Source organism: Sinohyriopsis cumingii, chromosome 8 (assembly GCF_028554795.1).
Source record: "Sinohyriopsis cumingii isolate HCF-2022 chromosome 8, ASM2855479v2, whole genome shotgun sequence".
NCBI classification, from domain to species: domain Eukaryota; kingdom Metazoa; phylum Mollusca; class Bivalvia; order Unionida; family Unionidae; genus Sinohyriopsis; species Sinohyriopsis cumingii.
Window position 1 is genome coordinate 5988933 of NC_142968.1, and position 21277 is coordinate 6010209.

Sequence of the window (21277 nt, forward strand, 5' to 3'; positions counted from 1 at the left end):
TATATATATAAATATATATATATATATATATGTGTGTGTGTGTGTGTGTGTGTGTGTGTGTGTGTCCTATCATTCACATTTGTTTTCCGTAGTAATGTACAAATGGTTTTCCTAAATTTAAGAATTGCATGTAAAAGCAATCGAAAATATTAAATCACATTTGGATTCCTATATCTATGCTAGAATGTACTAATTTGTGATCATAAATATGCTAAACCATCTAGCAAACGCATGCTATCGACCCTGACCAGAATGTTACAACGGTAATAAAAGACTAGAATAACAAAATAATTTAAATGAATATTATTTGAAATACTATTTTGATATTTTGAAATATGCAGCCCTGGTTGCAGAGCGAGGCCGCACTAAGCCTAAGTAGAACAGTCGACAGGGCTTTGCCCGAAGTACCATCATAGAGGAAGGCCGTTTTGCAAACTGTCAGGGATAGTGGTACTGACCTCTTGAGCGTATGTAAAGGCCCCTTGCAATTCTGCAGATATTTGGCGAGACGCAGCAGGTCAGACTTGGAAAGTTACCTCGTAACCACGGTGGCGAAAGTCGGATACCTCGAACTTTTTTTTGGACCTGTGGCTGACACATGGCCGCAATCGCAAGTGAAGGGTGTGGAACATACGGTTGAAGGAAGCCACATTTTATGCATCGCCTTCACAGCAGCGAGAGAAAGATTTAAGTCGCCCCCATGTTTAACCTTGGGCGTGGATTTTTCCGACACCCAATTGCAGCTTCGCGCAGTAGCGGGCCCCTTATGGATTTAGTGAAAGTTATTCCAGTGTCCCTCGGTGAGATATAGTCTGCATATGCATTGAGCTTTAATTTGCCTGAACCTTTCAAAATCGTTCTCTAGCAGCAAAGCTTCATCCAAGATGATGAATAATTAAAAGCTTCACTCCGCGATTTGGGAGGTCTGGGCAGAGTCAGGGCTTGAAATACACGTCAGTGACACACAACGTTACCGGTGTGGGTGCTCCAGCATGAAGGAGTAGATTCATATTCTCTTGTAAAGTCAATCTGGCTGATCTACAGGTGCAGTAAACGTCTTAGTCGCCACATGTAAAGTTAAGGATTTGCATGTAAGCTCGGCATACTGTTTCCTCGGTTAGTCCAGCAAGATATTTCCGGCTGCCTACTGGTGGCTGTTTAGAGTTCTAACAGGAGATGATGTCATCTTCTGTGTTTTTTACGAGTTTACCGACGCAGAGCGATTCACGCTGAATACGACCTTGCATGCATCCAATCCCATCAGAAGCTAAATATATGCATAAACAACTAGAAACAGGAATGTTTGCCATCCGTGCAAAGCTACGCTATCCAAACCGAGAAGCTTGGGTTGAAATTAACGCAGACAGTTCCAACAACTAGGCGGATGTCGCAGTCTGCTTCCACGGCGAGTTAGCCACGTATATTACGTTATATGAGCCTATTTCGGTATTCTCTGTGGAGTAATTAATAATTATATCTAAACGAGCTCAGTGGGCTTTCTTGTCGCTGTATTGGGACAAACGCAAAAAGGGCCATGGCAATGCCTACGTGATAGAGGCAGGCCTATCAGCTGATGATTGTGAATCCAATAGCTCGACTATTAAACACCGCCATAATCTTGCCGTTGAAGAGCGCGTAAATCCCCGACGACTTTGATATTATCGACCGCAGCTTTTGAGATTATAAATCTGACCGATGGTTTATGATGGAATATAGCTACCAGAGACGTCCTGGATCGGCGGATATGCCTCACTATTTCCTGTTTGGAGCGGGAATCATATAGGTGGTCTCGTGCATCACGCGTAACGAATGCCACCATGTGGAGGGCAGTGTCCGGCCGGTCAGGAATGGAGTAATTCGTGTATTTTGCATCTGGATAAACTCTAAAAAGGAAAGCGGTGCATCCTCTAATACATTCCAAGTTAGAAGCGAAAGTGTCACACGCCATCACGGACGTTTATCATTTGGATAATAAAAAAACAGTAAGCCTTAACTTGAGAGCGGCCATCGTTTACAATACGCGATTCCATAGCTGTGTCCGTCTAGTCCGATGTCCTAGCTACTTCCCCCGCAATTTCAAGGATCTGAGAATAATGGATCGCGAAATGTCACCATGACCGTTACTTTAATACACGTAGTACGTCAGATGTTTATATCATATAAAGCGCGCCCTGATGTCACGTTATGGTACGTTTATGACTGGCACGCACGAACCACCACTTATAATACTTCAGGCGAGGGCGGGGCGGTTGTGGATGTATAGGCCGATTGTGAGCGTCTTATTTTGGCCGTCCTGGCTTGGAGACGTAAAGAGAAGTATGCTGTTGTTGGCGGCATCGGCAGGGTAAATTAAACGATGTTTATTTTTGAAAATGTTAGTACATGTATAAGAAAACAAATAGTGCATCCTGAATAATAACGTTTACAATGGGCTTAAAAATTAAAATGCCGATAGTCCGCAGTAAACTAAAGATGAATGACAGTCATATATGACTTTTTAAAAACAACAGTAACTGTTTTGGATTCAGATATGTGTACATAATGGGGTAATCTTACCGAGTTTCCTTATTACAAAGATACATAGATACATAATTTGTATCGGACGCAATGCATGCTATGTTACTGAACAAAATATTTCCAAGAACATACACACGCACACATACATACATACATACATATATGCACGCAAGCACGCACGCACATGCATGCACGCACGCACGTACACACATACATACATTCATACATACATACACACACACACAAATACATCCATCCATCCATCCATCCATGCATACATACATATATACACACGCATACACATGCATACATACATACATACATATATGCATGCATACATACATACATACATACATACGCAAGGCTTAGATAAAATGAATTATTATTTTCACACTTAGACTGACAGTTTTACTAATTTTGCTTAAATAAAGATACATCAGTAGTGAAGGGGGCCACCCTAGCGTCAATGGGAATAAGCATTACAGACCCCCTCTCCCCGGGCCACTCTAGTGTCAAGGGAAATTTAACATGGAGTAAAACCCTGGGCTACTCTAACGTCAAGGGAAATTGAACATGGAGAAAAACCCTGGGCCACTCTAGCGTCAAGGGGAATTGAACATGGGGAATAGAGTTTGGGCTTGTCTAGGGACAAGGGGAATTGAACATGGGGAATAGAGTTTGGGTCTGTCTAGGCACAAGGGGAATTTAAATTTTTTTTTTTTAAATTTTTTAAAAAAGGGGTAGGCAATGGAAAGTCAATCTCTTTTCGAGAAATGTGGGTGGCCCTGAAAAGGGCCTTTGGTTTTATGTTAATATTAACATAGACGGCATCTGTCACATCTTCTTCTTCTTAAACTCCTTCTAACTGCAGGTCCATACACATGTACCCTCTTTGAGGCATCCTTGTCTTTCTATGTAAACTCTTCTCATCCATAGACTAGTATCTGTCATATCGACAACAGTCCACTTGGACGGACATACATGGGTATGTCCGTTCTGAACATCATTGTTGACACAAGGGTGGAAGATTGAACGTCGGTCCACATCTTGAGGCTCCGAGAACAGGTGAGTGATTGCGCTGAACTGCGCTTATTTATAGAGAGAGGAAGGATTGAAACGGATTGATTTCATCGACCAATCCAAACACGCGTGACAAAATTCAGTCAGCCCGCATCCAATCCGAAGAGAGCAGTCTGTGACGTCACGTGGTCTATATAGATTCGCTAGCGCCTGTGTGCAGTCAATCTATGCGACAGTTATTCAACATGAAGGAAACTCAGAAAACGATTCACTGGGGTGCACCAGCAGTGGACACCGCCCAAGGGAACCCGGACTTACTTTCAGAAGAGGTACATTGGGATTTTGTGGATTTTCTTACCTCGCAAGAATTTGTTCCGGAACCTTCGTCTCATTCTTCATTACCGCAAGTGGAGAATTTTAAACAGAGACAGAAAGAAGAATTGGAGAAATTTATGCAACGACAAAAGGAAGCGGAACAAGCTTTTCTCCTACAGCAACAGCAACAGCAACAAGAAGAGGTAAGACAAAAACAACAAGAAGAAGTAGCAGCAAAGAAACAAGAGGGTGAAAATCAAACGGCCACGGTACTGTTGGACATTTTAGCGGAGTTAAGAAGTCTGAAAGAAATGTATCAGACTTCTTTATCACGACCGAAGAGAATACGACCTTCCCGAGCTAAACACGCCAACCCTGTGACTAAGCCTACCGTACCACCCTGAGTGATTTCAACCCAATCATCATCAGAAGTAGGCCTTGGCCGTGGCAAAGGCTTAAGGCAGTTAAAGTTGATTGCTTAAACTCACCCCTACACCAAAAAAGGCCCTTTTCAGGGCCACCCACTTCTCTCGAAAAGAGATAGCCTTTCAATTTGCCAATAACTCAAAAATCAACAAAAAATCAACCCATTTTACCCGTATAGTACGTGTCTGTGTATGAGTGCGTGAGTGAAGCTTCTTATTTAAAATCAAAACTCAAAGACACTTACCTTATATAATTAATGTATTCTTTTCTCCATAGTTACAATCCAGTTCACAATTTACAACAGAACACTTTATAACTTACATTCACTTCTTCTGTCTCATTGTTTAGTCTCTCTGTTTTTTCAATTTCTTCACCCTCACAGGCTTTTCCTCTTCTTCCTCCTCACTTTCTTCCCTTCTTCTTTTCTTCTCCTGTTTCTTTTTCTTTACCTGGCTGCTTTCTTCCTCTGAAGAATCCCTCTCTTCTTCCTCTGATTCTTTCCGGGGTTTTCCCGGGTTCTTCCTCCACCATTAATACTGGCCGCCATGTATAGCCAATCGCGTGCTGAAAAATGGCGTTAAGCCCTACAACAACAACAACAACAACTTTTTCATTACCTGGCTGCTTTCTTCCTCTGAAGAATCCCTCTCTTCTTCCTCTGAAGAATCCCTCTTTTCTTCTGACTCCTCTTGTTTCTTTTTTGGGCAATCTGGAGACCAACGTCCTTTTTCTTTACAATAATAACAGGTATCATGACTTTTGTCTTTTCTAGCCCCTGTTTTTTTTTCTTTTTTGACGGTCTGGACACTCTGAAGACCAATGCCCTTTCTTCTGACAGATATAGCAAGTATCTTGACTTTTATCTCGAAAGGAAGGAGAGTAGTCCGTCGGCTGGTCTGAAGAGAATTTTCTAATGACCCCTCGCAAAGCTCTGATGAAACGTTCCATCTGGGTAGTCTCTTCCATCGTTGTGCTCGGTTTGAGAGTGAAATGAATAGTGAAAGGACAAGACACACAACCTTTTATATACGCTGGTCTGCCATGACTATAAATTAGTTCATGGTGTTTAAACTTGAGTCATTTGACGTTTTGCACTCAAGATGAAACGATCCAATTCATTTGAGAAGAAAGCAGAAGAAAGTAAGAGGCAGAAACGTGATCTATCGCCTCGTACCAGAGCTGAAATCTCGGCACAAATTCATGCCAGTGATTTTGAAGAGGACATGAGTGAACCAGAATTCGAACCCTCTAAACCAAGTTTGCCACCCTTAGTCAACCCTGAAAAGTACTATTCCATTCGAGAGACGGAAAAGCGCTCCTCTAGAAAATTTAGAACCACGGCTTACAAATACACGGTGAAGTTTAAAGATTTCAAGTCCGACGTACCGTTAGAGAAAGCAGAAGTGTTTATCACCGGAGTGTGGGATTCTTTGCTCACCAAACTCAAGTGACAATGTCAACCCAAAGAAGACGATCGCTTGAGACTTTCCATACAACACGACGGTTTGAAATCCCCTGTTTGGATCGAGTTTAGCACCCCTGCAGAATTGACCACTTCCAAAGTCATGGACAAAATTCAACACGTGCAACAATCTAATGACCAGTTTGACATCACCGATGGAAAAGCCACACTGGACATGACCCACGTCTCTCCTCCTCAAGGGACTGGACGCAAAAAGGTCTTATTGGTGGACGACCTTCGCAACACCAAAACAAGTCTCGTCCGAATTAGCAACCCTCAAGACCAGATGTGTTTAGCCCGTGCCATCGTGGTGGGACGAACCTATGCCAACAAGAACGACACGGTAGAATGGAAAAGAGTCTGGAAAACTATTCAACAATCGGACCGAGCCAAACAACGAAACGAAGCAGAACTCCTGTTGCAACAAGCTGGCCTGTCCAAAGACACACCCTGTGGCATTACTGAAATGCAAAAGTTGCAAGATGTCCTAGCTCCACGCTACACCTTGAAAGTGCACCCTCAAGAAGTGCGTGGGCCTCTGTTGTTTCGAGGCCAAGATTTTAAGGATGGAAAATACATTCACCTTTATCATCACGATGAACATTTCGATACCATTACCAGTATCACCGGATTTCTAAGATACAGATATTACTGTGAGAAATGTGACCATGGTTATAATAATCGAGAGCAACACAAGTATTGTGGATTGAAATGCCCAGGATGTTTGGCCTCTCCACCCTGTCTGAGCGAAGGACCAGTGCCTTGTTCAACTTGTCTGCGCACGTTTGTCAGCCCTACCTGTTACAAACAACATTTGAAGACGCAAGGTTCACAGCAGAAATGCGCTTGTCAACTGCTGAGATTGTGCCCTACGTGTGGACAAGGCATACGTACTAATAATGCCAAGGCACACGTATGTTCAGGAAAGAAAAAATGTCACATTTGTCACCACATCGTGGACTTGGAACATCAATGTTACGTGCAAAAATACCAACCCCCACAAGAGGAAGAGGACGGTCACAAGAAGAAGAATAAAGGCAATTTCATCGTTTTCGATTTCGAATGCATGCAAGAGATTGGCATTCACATTCCTAATTTCTGCGTGGCTCATCGAGCGTGCGAGAAGTGCATTCAAGAACCTATTTTCAGTCATTGCGCTCACTGCAGCAAAATTCCTGGAGGGCGTGAAAAAATCTTTCGAGGACCGAACACGTTAGCCGATTTTGCCCAATGGGTCTTAGACCCCATCGACAAGACGTGGAGCCAAGAGGACATCAAACGTTACGGAGATTGTCATCGTCATGCCACGGTGATTGCTCACAATTTCTCCGGATACGATGGACATTTTCTTTTGAGATACTATACCGAACAAGGCACCGAGCGTCCTAAAGTGACTCTGAACGGAGCCAAAATCATTTTCATGCAAGTGGGACAAGTACAATTTAAAGATTCGATGAGCTATTTGGCCATGCCTTTGAGTCGAATGCCTAAAACGTTTGGAATGACAGAAATGGCTAAAGGGTACTTTCCACACTTTCTCAATACGGAAGCCAATCAACACGCCGTTCTAACCCATTTACCTGAGGCTGACTATTACGACCCCGACAACATGCGTAGCGAACAACGAGAAGCTTTCTACGCTTGGTACCAGGCTCACGCCTCGGACCCTTTCGACGTTCAGGAAGAAATGCTAAAGTATTGTCGTTCCGACGTGGACATTTTACGGCGTTGCTGTGGAAAATTTCGAGAACTGTTCATGGAACACGGAGGGGTCGATACTTTGAAAGAAGCTTGCACCATTGCCAAAGCGTGTTCCTTAGTGTACAGACAACGATTCATGCCTGAAAACACCGTGGCTGTCATCAGCCCTCAAACGACCAACTATGTCAAACGTCAATACTCGGTCAAAGCCCTACGTTGGTTACATTACTTGTGCGACAAGGAAGACAAATGGATTCAGCATGCCCGCAACGGAGGAGGCGAAAAGACCATCGGAACGTATTCGGTAGATGTCTGGGACTTAGAAAACCCCAAGATCGTGTACGAGTTTAACGGTTGCTTATTTCACGGATGTCCCGTCTGCTACCCTGATCGTAGCACTAAAAATCAGTTTTTGCAACGGACCATGGAAGACTTGTACCAGGACACTTGTCAGCGACGCCTAAAGTTAGAACAGGAAGGATACCAAGTGGTGGAAATGTGGGAACACAAGTACGATCACCGTTTGAAAACCGATCCCGAGTTTAAACGCCTCGTGGAAAGTTACCAGTTCATGCACCCGCTGAACCCGAGGGATAGTTTGTACGGAGGAAGGACCAATGCCACCTGTTTGCTGTACCAAGCCGACGAAGAGAAAGGAGAAGAAATCAAATACTTGGACGTGTGTTCGCTGTATCCTTACGTGTGCAAATATTGTCGCTTTCCTGTAGTTCACCCACAATTGCTGACGGAACACATCGACCTGAAAAACATTCGACAATACGAAGGCTTGATCAAGTGTAAAGTTTTGCCGCCCACGGACTTGTACCATCCCGTGTTACCTCACCATTGTCAAGGCAAACTGATGTTTCCATTGTGCTGTACTTGTGCCGAAACGTGCAACCAAGACCAACCTTGTCAGCACACCCAGGAAGAACGTGCCTTGACGTGAACCTGGGTCAGCGTAGAATTGTTCAAAGCTCTGGACATGGGATACCAACTGTTAGAAGTGTACGAAATTTGAAACTTTCCCAAGACAGAACAAAACCACAAGGGTGATCCCACGCAGAAAGGCATTTTCGCTGACTACGTGGATGCCTTTTTGAAACTGAAGCAAGAAGCCAGCGGCTATCCTTCCTGGTGTCACACTCCCGAAGACCAAATACAATTCAAAGAGAAATGCTATGAACAAGAAGGCATCACTTTAGATCACATCGAGAAAAACGAAGGCAGGCGATCGTTTGCCAAAGTGATGTTAAATTGCTTGTGGGGTAAAATGGCACAACGACCGTGTTTACCCAAGACGGAATATTTGACAGAACCTTCCCGCTACTTCCAGATGATTCACGACAAAACCAAATACATGAAACACGTGGACGTCGTTCGCGAGGATTTGATCTTGGTCAATTACGAAGAAGATCTGGACTTTGTACAAGACGACCCTTTTGGAAATGTCATCATTGCGGCTTACGTGACAGCTCATGCTCGCTTAAAATTGTACGAAGCTTTAGAACTGTTAGGGGAACGCGTCCTGTACTTTGACACGGACAGTTGCATTTACATCCATCACCCGAGTCAACAGCACCCTGACATCGAAGGAGACCGTTTAGGAGCCTGGACAGACGAGCATCCCGACGACAAGATTCTAAGTTTCGTCAGTGGCGGTCCCAAAAATTACGACTACGAATACCGGGACCCATAAGGAGAAGTGCACACGACGTGCAAAGTGAAAGGACTGACTCTGAATTATCGTACCAGTCGTGTGGTCAACTTTGGGGTATTAAAAGAAGCCTTGCAATCGGGAGAGGATGAACACTTTAAAGTGACCACCTATCAACCGAACAAGATTGTACGTTTACCCACTCACCACATCGTCAGTCGACCCTTGGAAAAAGTCTATCAAATCGTGTACCAGAAGCGAGTGCGACTTCCCAATTATTTCACCTTACCGTATGGACACGTCGGTATTGGTCTGTATATAAAAAGGAACTCTAGGCAAGATCGATAGTTCATTGTGACTACCAAGACCAAGCGAACAAAATGAATACTTTCAGAGAAACACAGAACAAGTTTAGAAAGGCACACTTCAAGTGTGGGACCCAAGACGTCGCCCAGTATGCTCGAGAGTTGTGATCCTTCCTTTCAACGTCCAAAGAAAAAAATTACTTTTCAACCAGTGTTAGTGACGGTGCCAGAAGAACACGTCACCCAGGACGGGACTGTCGTTGACAGACCTGAAAGACCCTTTCGGGAGGACACTTGTGTGACCTTACCCCCTATAGAACTGGTTAGAACTTTACCCAAAACATGTTGTACAGACACTTGTGTTTATTCCACGTTAAAGGTTATCATGTGCCTTTTATCCTTGCACTTAAGCCTTTGGCTTTTATGTATTTTTGTCTTTCGTATTCATGTTTAAAACATTCAATAAAAGTGTTCTGAAAAAAGTATATAAACTCTCGTCTTGTTTGTTTTCGTGTCACAAGTGACATTTCTCACACTATGGCTACCTTTGCTGCCTCGGCTCCCTCTTCCTCTACTGACAAAGTCATCGACGAACACTTAGATCGTGCCAGTTGGGAGGCTTTGTATCTTCGCCATCCCTTTAACATGCTCATTGCCGGACCTAGCGGTTCAAACGTTTGATCGAACATAAACATCATTTGATCGATCGGCCACCTCAGCGGATCGTGTGGTGTTACAAAGAGTGGCAATCGGCGTACAGCCTCTTGCGAGAAAGTCAAGGCGATTCCATCGTGTTTGTGGAAGGCATTCCTAAAGAAGACGACGGCATCGTCTCTGACTCCCGTCAAACCCATTTGGTCATTTTTGACGACATGTTAGGAGAAGACGAAGAAGAAATTAAAATGTGGTTCACGCGCAAAGGGCATCACCGTAATGCCAGTGTCGTTTACATCACCCAAAATTTGTTTCAACAAAGTAAAGCCCATCGCACCATCAGTCTCAATGCGCATTACGTGGTCTTGTTTAAAAGCCCTCGAGATAAATCGCAAGTGCAAGTCTTAGCCAAACAGTTAGGAACGCCTTGGCTGGCTCAGGCATACGACGATGCCACTCAAACTCCACACGCCTATTTACTCGTCGTTTTGAAACCTACGACCCCCGGTGATTTGCGATTTCGTACCCACTTGTTTCACCACTGGTGCCAAGACGGAGGGCCTGTCCTGTACACGTCTCCGTCCTCGACTTAATTTCACTCCACATAAAAAAATCTATAAAAACCTCAGACCCTTTTCGTCTGTCGCACACACATTTTGAACATGACGTCCCTTCAGTCGCATCTTCCTGTCAAATTGATTCGTGCCTTGTATGGCATCAGTCGAGAAAAAAATCCACAAATACGAGCTCGTGTCTTAGAAGCTAGTCTCAAAGAAGTCTTCCGATGGTTCACGGTGACGGCACGTCAATTACTCCAAGGAATCATTCAGATCCGTCATCAAACCAAACGCTTTTTTGATGAAACAAAGTCGCTTTGACCCAACTGGCCGATCCCCGCATCGACACTCAAACCAAAAAACAAATAATTTTGAAACCTGGAAGGAGCGGTACTCTAGGAGGGGTCATCATTCGCTCTCTCTTAAGATGGGATCCTAATGCCCCCAAACTTCTCCCCAAGAAAAAAGTCCAACGAAGCCCAAAGAAGAAGAAAAGACCAGGTCCCCAAGGAGAACTTCTCCAGTGGCGGGACCCTCCTCTTACCACACACCACCCCGGAAAAAGGAAAGAAGCCCCCAGAAAAAGAAACAGAGAAAAAGTCCCCAGAAAAAGAAAAGTCCACAGAAGAAAACTGGTCGCAAGAGAGGCACTTCGGCCAGGACGCAACCTTACACTCGCAAACCACGACCTGCCACGGCGGTGACTGCGTCTCCGGCAGCCTCAAGTTCATCCACTTCTCCGTTGATGACACCAAGAACTGAAGAGTACTTGGAGACGTTGATCACACCAAGAACTTCTCCGTTGATGACCTCAAAAAGAACTTCCCCAGTGGCAGGACCCTCCAATTTAGTGGCAGTGGCTGCAGCTCACAAAGTACCTTCTCCCAGAATCAAAGTTCAAGAAAGATCGGGCATGTTACAAAGTTTACTGGATTTGTCCAAACAAGAACTGGCTCGATTTAGTCCGTTACGTACCCTTGCACGACGTGTCATGCCTGTCCTCAAACTGATACGACGTAAAGACAATCAGTGGCGACGCGTTCCAGTATAAAAAAGGCCTGTGACCAAGTCGGGGTATCAGTGTTTTTTGGTGCTCCTGAAGACTCAAAGATGTCACCCTCCAGAAAACATCCCTCTTCTAAACAGCCCCAAGGAAAGAAAAGAAAAGGACTACCTCCATGTTTAGTCAAACATGGGGACATGTTATCTGTCCTGTCCAAAGCTTCTCCACCTCTACGAAAAAAACTCATTCAATCAGCCTCCAAAGAGGTCATCGATACCGTGTGCGAATATTGTTTGAACGTCTTGAAAGGCACGATCCCTTTGTCCAAACACCAGAAACAATGCTTAGGCAAACATCGTCACGTTCTTCGCGAAATGGTTCAAAAGAAAATTCCCATTCGTCAAAAGAAGAAGATGTTGGTCCAACGTGGAGGCATTTTACCCCTCTTGTCAGGCCCCTTACTGAAAGAAGTCTTAGGAACCATGTTAGGAGGACTGGTGGGAGCAAGATAAAAAGGCCCTCGGAAGTCCCAAGATCTCAGAATCGACCCTTGACAACCCCATGGAAGGACGAAAACTAGATTTAGTGCCTTACAAACGATGGATGGAATACCATCGTTGGCAAGAACAACGCACCCCGCATTTACCTCCCAATCCCCATTTGAGCGAGATGTCCCAGTTACAACACGAATTGCAGTCCTTGATGGATCGCCAAGATTTGTCCGAAACAGAAAAATCGCAAAAGTACGATCAACTCTTGCAACGACTGCAACTCTTTCACCAGAAAACTTTAGACGAAACAGCTCTACCCACTCTGAAAGATTTTAAGACCTTGATGAAATGTTCAGCACCATCACCAGTACCAGTACCACCACTACCAGTGACCAAGACAGAAAAAGGAGAAGAAGAAGAGGAAGGGTTTCAAACTTCACCAGAAAAAGTACGCAAGTTAACAACACCACCTACCTCTAGAATTGGATGGATTAAAAAGATGATGGCCACCCCTTCTTCATCACAATAGAAAAAGAAAGTGAAGACAGAAGTGAAGACAGAAGTGAAACAAGAACCGATATCCCCCGCTCAGACATCCTCCTCTTCAACACCTATTGCCGGTCGCACACGCAAAGCATTGCAATCCAAAAAAGTACCCCAAGAGAAAAAGAGTAGCATCCTCCAAGAGTGGGTGTCTTATTAACACACAACACAAAAAATGGAAAAAGTCTTAGCCAGCATTTACTACGATCCCTCCCATCCTGCAGGTTATGCAGGAGTTCAAAAATTGCATCGTGTTGCCAAAGCTCGACTGAAAAGTCTCCGTTTACCTCAAGTGCAACGATGGTTACAAGAACAAGCTACCTACACTTTACACAAACCCATTCGACGCAAGTTTGCCAGAGTGGAAGGCATCGATCAACAATGGCAAACCGATTTAGCCGATGTCTCTCATTTAGTCAGCTACAATCGTGGCTACAAATATTTGTTTTGTGTCATCGACGTCTTTTCCAAATTTGCCTGGGTCGTACCCTTGACTTCCAAATCGAGCAGCGAGTTAGTGCGAGCCCTGCAACGAGTGTTGAAACAAAGTGGTCGTCACCCTCTTCGATGGCAAATGGACAAAGGCACCGAATTTCTGAACCAAGCTTTCCAAAAAGAATTAAAGAAACGTGACATTCATTTTTTTACCACCGAGAATCCTGAAACCAAAGCCAGCATCGTGGAACGTTTTCAACGCACTTTGAAAGAACGCATGTGGAAATATTTTACGCATCACCACACTCTGAAGTACATCGACATCTTACCGCACCTGGTGCAAGCGTACAACCAATCTTACCATCGAAGCATCGGACGTGCCCCGCAAGAAGTGACTCCCGAGAACGAAGTGTTGGTGTTTAAGCGCCTGTTTGGCACGTCCCCGACGAGGGCTGTCCCCAAGAAAAGTGGAGAGTTGACCGTAGGAGATTGGGTGCGCATTGGCAAAACCAAACGCACTTTCGACAAAGGTTACTTACCTAACTGGACGACCGAATTCTTTCGTGTCACTGAACGAGTACATGGCCGTCCACCTATCGTCTATAAATTGGAAGACATGAACGGAGAAGTGCTCAAAGGAACGTTTTATTTGCCCGAATTACAACGTGTCACCAAAAAAGAAGACGACGTGTACGACATCGAAAGCATTCTCGAACGCAGAACCCGTAAAGTGTGCAAACGACGTGTCAAAGAAGTCAAAGTACGTTGGAAAGGATATCCACCCAGTTTTGATTCTTGGATCGACGCTTCGCAAGTCATCGACTATAAAAAGAAGTGACGATCATGTCCTTTCACACAGACGCAGCTACGTCGACCACTCCTTCACCCAGTTCTTCTGTGCAAGATTTACAAAAACAACCCTTGTGGGTGTGGTGTGGAGAACGTGTGCCTAAAACGCAAATCGTCTTTTTCTGCCAAATCTTCGTGGTGTATTGTGTCATCGGGGCAGCCATCGCCAATTTGAGTTTGCAACAAGGAGACAAACAATTGTGGACCATTTTATTGAGCAATTGCATCGGTTACCTGCTTCCCAATCCTTCCCTGAAATTCTCCTCGAACGGGAACCACGGGAACCTTGTGTCCAGTGCAAGTGCCAGTCACCACTCAAATAACAACCACAATCAGAACCCCATTTTGGGCGGAGACACACCTCTGACGTCGAGTAACCTCGGACAGCCACAGAACTCTGGAATTATGAGTCACCAAAACCAATTTTACTTAACCTTACTCAGTGACAGTTCCATGGAGGTGTTTCCCAACAACACGTTGTGCTGTTACACGGCCAAATTACCTCAGGCCATCCCATTAGATCACGAAGCCCATTGGGAAGTGGCTTTAGTGGAAATCATTCACCCGACCCAAGTCCTCAATGTCCTTCCCAATCAAAACTTTTTTGATGTGGAAGTTTATGACGAGCAAATGCAACAGTACTTGGATACCCATGGCAAATATGACAAGAAAACCCCTGGCACAAGAAATCAAAAGTACACCACCTATCACTTGTTCATTCCCCCAGGCTATTATTTTAGTGGTCAACATTTGGTGAGCACCATTACCTCCAGGTTTAATGTCGTGTTTCTGAAAGCTTTGGAAAGTGTCAAAAAAAGTGTCACCATGGAATACCACAAAACAGCTCGTCGCTTCTTGATGAAATTTGACGGGAGTAAAATCCTGTCCATTTTATTTTGTCCTGAATTGTTTGACATGTTGGGCGGAGACATGGACATGAGAATGGCCATGATCAAGAAAAACGAATTACCAATCGTTTACGACAACGAGTCTTTTAGCAAGTTATTTCGTGCCCCGCTAGATCTGAACCAAGGACTGAATTTGATGTTTGTGTACTCCGATGTGGTGGAGTACAACGTGGTGGGACACACCTATGTACCGTTACTGCGTGTCATTCCTTTCAAAGTGAATTCTGCCACGAACGCTGACGAGGAAGGTGGAAACACTTAACACGTTCACCGCGAATTTGTCCATCCTCACTATTTGCCTGTCAGCAAGACTTATTTGGACACGGTCAACATTGCTATAAAAGGAGATCTGGGACAAAATATTCCATTCACCAAAGGAAAAGTCACGGTGAAACTCCATTTTCGAAAACGGTTCTCTCACGACTCGTAAGTCATGTATCCAATGTACCGAGGGGTGCTTGACAGCGAGGACACGGTTTAGGAGATATGCTGAAATCGGCCTTTTGTTCGGTGGCCCCAGTCTTGAAACCGATGGTGACACGCGGATTGCACTCCTTGAAAAATGCGGCACTGACACAAAGCAAAGAATTTCTCCAAAATGTCATCATCGACAAACAAAACCCTAAAGAAGCCTTCATGAGGGCAGTCAAAAATGTCTTTGCTGCAAACGGGCAAAGACCTTTTGGGTCGACGAGAAACACCTATAAATGCCCTGCACGCTACCGAGTCAGGCATTCAGGAAGGACAAGGCAGAAAGAGACGACGAAGAAAACACCCTTCCATCAGACTTCACACGTCTAAAGCTAGAAAGACAAAGAAAAGAAGAACCGTTCGAGACTTAGACGTTTTCGATTATTGAGAAAGAACAAAATGATGCACCGAGAATCTTGCGCTTGTTCCAAGTCGGAACTGGATCTGTTTGCCATGTCCCCCACCATGATGACCATGCAAGAATCCCAGTGGGTGTTATTTAACCCCGTCTCCTCTTTGACAGCTTCAGCTCCCATCGAGTTTGAAATCAAAGGACAGCCCGAAGATTACATCGATCTGAATAGCAGTTACTTGTACCTGAAAGTCAAAGTTGTCGAAAAGGATAATACGCCCCTAGATGGTGATGAGGTAATAGCTCCCGTCAACAATTTCATGCATTCCTTGTTCAGAGGAGTGGACTTGTACTTGAATAACAAACTAGTCAGTAGCAGCATGGATACTTACCCTTATCGAGCGTACCTGGAAAATCTCTTGACGTACGGAATAGACGCCAAGAACACTCATCTCAATGCCTGTGTGGTATGGGAAGCTGACGATGCTGGCCAGTTTGAAGAATTCGAAATTAATACAACCAAAGAACGCAATGCGGGATTTGTAGAACGAAGAGACAGAATCAAAAGTGGAGATAGTTTAGAACTGATGGATCGTTTGCATTTGGACATGTGGTTACAAGAAAAGTATTTGCTGAACGGAGTGAATCTCCGCCTGAGACTGAATCGTAGTAGTGTCGCTTTCCATTTGATAGGTACTAGTGTTTGCAAAACTGTCATCGAAGAAGCCAGGCTCTACGTACGACGCGTGGAAGTGTTACCTAAAGTGGGTAACGACATCAGTCAGACGTTGAGCAGAACGACCGCCAAGTATCCCATACGACGCGTGGAAGTGAAAACCTTCACCATTCCCAAGGGACAGCGATCCATGATCGAAGATCATCTGTTCCAAGGACAGTTACCCAAACGTTTGATCCTTGGTATCGTCGAGAATGCAGCCTTCAACGGAGCTTTGGCTAAAAATCCTTTCCACTTTAAACACTTTGACGTGTCCAAGATCGAAGTCAGTCGCGATGGCAAGACCTTGTGTACCCGACCTTTCGAACCTAACTTTGACAAGAAGAATTACTTGAGGTCGTACTTGTCTCTGTACGAAGCCACGGGACAGTTAGGAACCAACACCAGTCACGGTATTTTGTACGACGATTACGCAGGAGGCTACGCTATGTGGGCTTTCGATTTCACTCCAGACCAAGGCAGCGACGAGGGACATTTCCACCCTATAAAATCCAACCCTGTCCAAAATAATGTGTAAATTGAAAAAAATGTTTGTGATTTGAAAAAAATGTTTGATGTTATATTGTTGAATTATTGTTAAAAATGTTAGAGTTGTTGTTGGTTAGTGTTAAGTGATTTTGAATAAAAATGTTGTGTTTTGAAAAAAAATGCCTTTGTCTTTTGTTTGGCTATAAGAAAGTTGATTCATGCTCTTTGATTTCTTACTATCCCTCTCATGACACTCATTGTACTTTGCGACTCGAAAACCGTGGAGGGATGTTTTCCTTCACGTCCGCGCTTTGACTTTAAGAACCGGGGGAGTTTCCAGTCTAACCATCCATTGTCGACTCATCCTCCTACGAAGATGTGCTCCAAACTAGCTAAGTTAAACGAAGCCTACGTGAATTTGCATAGGGTCAGACACAGTCTGATACCGAAGCCAGAAGAGATAGAGAATGTGAGAATGTTAAAAGTCACTGAAGACCTGATAGAAGAGCTCTTCAGAGAAGAAGTGAACAGGGAGAAAGAAGAATGGACAGAGAAGTACAGACTTCAGAGACAGCAGCAACAGCAACAACAACAACAACAGCAGCAGCAGCAGCAGCAGGAACCTGAACCTGACAGAGGCTTTGTCGATTGTCGTATCGACACCAAAGAGTTCTTATTCTCTTTCCGAAGAAGCAGACCTATCGTCAGAAAGTCTATCCTCAGAGGACGACGCATTCTTAGAAACTAAAAGATTGCCATAGCAAACAAAAAAAACCCAGCCCTTTTCAGGACTACCCAAACCTTTAGAAAAGAAATAGTAATCAATTTGCCAATGTGTGTGTGTATGTAGAGTAGTGTGAATATAAACACTGACTCTTTTGTGATGTGAGTGTATGTGTTTGTGTATAGGATTGTGTGTTTGTAAGTGCTCACGTACGTTGGTGTGGATAGTAGTTAGTTAGTTAGTTGGATTATAGTGGTTTTCGTTCTTTTGAACATGTACCACTTTTTTATTCACGCACTGCGTGATTTTTAATTACTCCTGGGGGAAGGAAAAGGAGCCTCATCCCCCAGGCTTTTATGTACTCAAAGAGTACTTTTTAATTTAGCCACTCAGGTGTAGGACTAACTAGTCCTTAACAACCTGACTGAAAGGCTAATAGACATGAGTGGGAATAGTCACACCACACACTCGTGTTTCTTAGTTGGATTGAAATGCCCCAGGTGTCAAACCAAGCAGTATGTGACTCCCGCCACGATTGGTCGGCAGCGATGAGGTCACATTAGGACACCCGGTCTTGTGGCATTGACGAAGTGGCCCGCTTTTTTGATATCATCAATTGCCTTTCCCAGTCCGATATTCCGGTAGACAGAGCCTTCCTTTTTTCCACTCTGTTTAGGTGGTGCAGGTTCATCAGCTTCATTTGTGGATAGTAGATTAATTTCATGTTTTTTTTTTTTGTTTTTTTTTTTGCTGTTTGACGTGTGGGAAGAGGAGATTTGGGGTTTGATTGCTTTGCGTATGTGGATAGTCTATTGAAGTGATTAATGAAAATTTTTAGAATAGTAATGGGTAGTATAAAAAAAGTGAGTGAGTGTTTCTTTTAGGTCCGCGCGTTGTTTGGTCATGATCTAGGTAAGATCAACTTTGTTTTAGGGGGATGTTTTCCATCACGTCCGCGCTTTCAGTATAAATTGAAACTCGCTGGGCAGTCTAGCTACCCTTGTTGATTGATCAAGAGAATGAACACCAGAATTGTGAAACTGCTAGAACTCCAGATGCACCTGGAATATGCCAGTCGCCTGTTAAATGAACTGGCCGCGGAGGCCATTGTGGAAGAGGGAAGGATGAGTGAGAAGGAGGAAAGAAGAAAAAAAGAAGAGGAGGAAAAGGAGAGAAGAAATTTCAGAATCCCAGAGACAGAAAATTGGGATTCTGAAGCCACTTATCCCGCCTCTGCACTCCCAAGAAAAAAGGTAAAAGGAGACTGGGGAAGAAGATGTGTGTGTGGCCCAGACCAGGAAGGTGCCAGCATTAGATAGGTGCATCTGGAGTTAAAAAAACAAACAGCCCTTTTCAGGGCTACCCAATACTCTAGAAAAGAAATAACAATCGATTTGCCAATGTATGTAGGTAGAGTAGTGTGAATATAAACACTGACTCTTTTTTTCCTAGTGTGAGGGTATGTGTTTGTGTGTTTGTGTGTTTGTGTTTGTAAGCGCTCACTTACGTTTGTGTGAATAGTAGATTATGGGCTTGTTTATTGTTTCTTAGAGTATGTGGTGAGTATAGTTTGGGTTTTGTAACCGCTCACGTACGATTGTGTGGATAGTAAATTATGGATTTTGTTTTAATGATTTGAGTGTGTAAATAGTAGATTTGGGGTTTGCTAAATGTTGCTTCACTTATGTGGATAGTAGATTATATGAAATGAGAAAGTAGGGGATGTTTTCCTTCACGTCCGCGCGTTGTTTGGTTATGATTTAGGTAATATCAATTTTATGTCTTAGGGGGATGTTTTCCATCACGTCCGCGCTTTCACTATAAGAACCCACAGTATTCGTCGTTCAAACCATTCAAAGGAATAAACAAAGAAGATGGAAGTGTCCCAACTGTTCAATGATTTAAGGCATGTTTATTTTTGGATGGTGGATGGTGAATATGGAGTTGAAAGGATTGAAAGAGATTGGAGGTTAAGAACCAGTGTGCACTATGTGAACGAACTAAAATTAGCCAGAGAGATGATAGAAGGATTAATTGAAGAAGAAGTGAAGAGACTGAGAGGGCTAATAAATCCCCCTTATGTCAGAGTGGGAACATTAAAAGAGGCCCTGGAGAAGGTAGAAGAAGTAAGAAGGTTTTTGGAAAAGATAGAAAAAAGGTCAGAGTGGCCCTTTGTCAAAAGGAGTGTTGAAAGATTAAAAAAAGGGGAAGAAAAGATGAGAAAGGTGATAGATGAAGAAGTGGAGAAAATAAAGGACAGGTGGGCAAAAGATAGAAAAGAAGAAGAAAATAGAAAGAAAAAGGAAGAACTAGAGAAACTGAGCGCTAACTAGATAAAAATCCAACAGAAGTTCCGAGCCATGGGTCACCCGGACTGGATACCAGAAACAGAAAAGAAGAAGAACAAAGGAATGATGGAAAAAATAAGAGGATGGATAAAGAAGTTAAGGAGTTAGAAGAAGAAGAAGAAACCCAAAGGCCATTTTCAGGGTCACCCACATTTCTCGAAAAGAGATTGACTTTCCATTGCCTACCCCTTTTTAAAAAAATTTTTTTTTAAACATTTAAATTCCCCTTGTCCCTAGACAGACCCAAACTCTATTTCCCATGTTCAATTCCCCTTGTCCCTAGACAAGCTCAAACTCTATTCCCCATGTTCAATTTCCCTTGACGCTAGAGTGGCCCAGGGTTTTTCTCCATGTTCAATTTCCTTGGACGCTAGAGTGGCCCAGGGTTTTTCTCCATGTTAAATTTCCCTTGACGCTAGAGTGGCCCGGGGGGGGGGGGTCTGTAATGCTAATTCCCATTGACGCTAGGGTGGCCCCCTTCACTACTTACATCGAAATCCCCTCGCAAGAAATAATGCCTATTGTTATTTCATCTTGATTTAATGAAACTCTGCGTTGCGGAGACTTGTAGAATCAATGACATCATAACTTATATCCTAAGCCATATCTTTTTCTTGAACAGGCGAAATCTAGGAATGACAATTCTGATATTGATATATACAAATATTTTGCAAAACGCAATTAAAATTTATATATTAAGGCATGAAATAAGATGTCTAACATTCGTTCGAGGTATTTCCCTAAGAAATAAAATCACGTATAGACATCATGTCATTATTATCAAGCTTTCACTTTGATCGCTTCATGCAGAATCGCAGAAGAGCGAATAATAGAACATGAAAATTTAATATTTGATTAGTTGTGTTTTAGACAGTAAAATTTGACTGAAACGAAAAGTCAGTAAAGTGGTCGTTCCAAATGTCATTCTTTCTATATAGAATGGGGTAGCCGCTTTCTAGCAGGCCCAGCAAATTTGAACGACCTTTCAACGAGATATACCTGAATGGAATCGATGGGAATATGATTTAGTTTCTCAAACATCGTGAGCATATCATTCGTCATGTCTTTAATTTGCTGACAGACGAGACGAAAGTACGTCGTTACTGATTTTTTTCCTGGATCTGGCCATTTTGCATCCCTAGCCACATGACTAAAAAAAATATCGCTACCAACATGTCAGTGACATCTGGAGTCATATAGTTTCGTGATATCGAAATAAATTTCCAAAATTGTCTTACACAGAATTTGGACATATTACATAGAAGTCACTTAATGTTTGTAAATAAATATAATGCACACTTAAGTCTAAACATATGTATTCTGAGAACAACGACC

At 43.4% G+C, this 21277-nt stretch overlaps 1 protein-coding gene across 1 annotated transcript in view; it reads left to right on the forward strand.

The window, feature by feature from the left end:
* LOC149792894 (uncharacterized) overlaps positions 1-21277 on the forward strand; it is a 118902-nt gene that overhangs the window by 56005 nt on the left and 41620 nt on the right. The window lies entirely within an intron of this gene.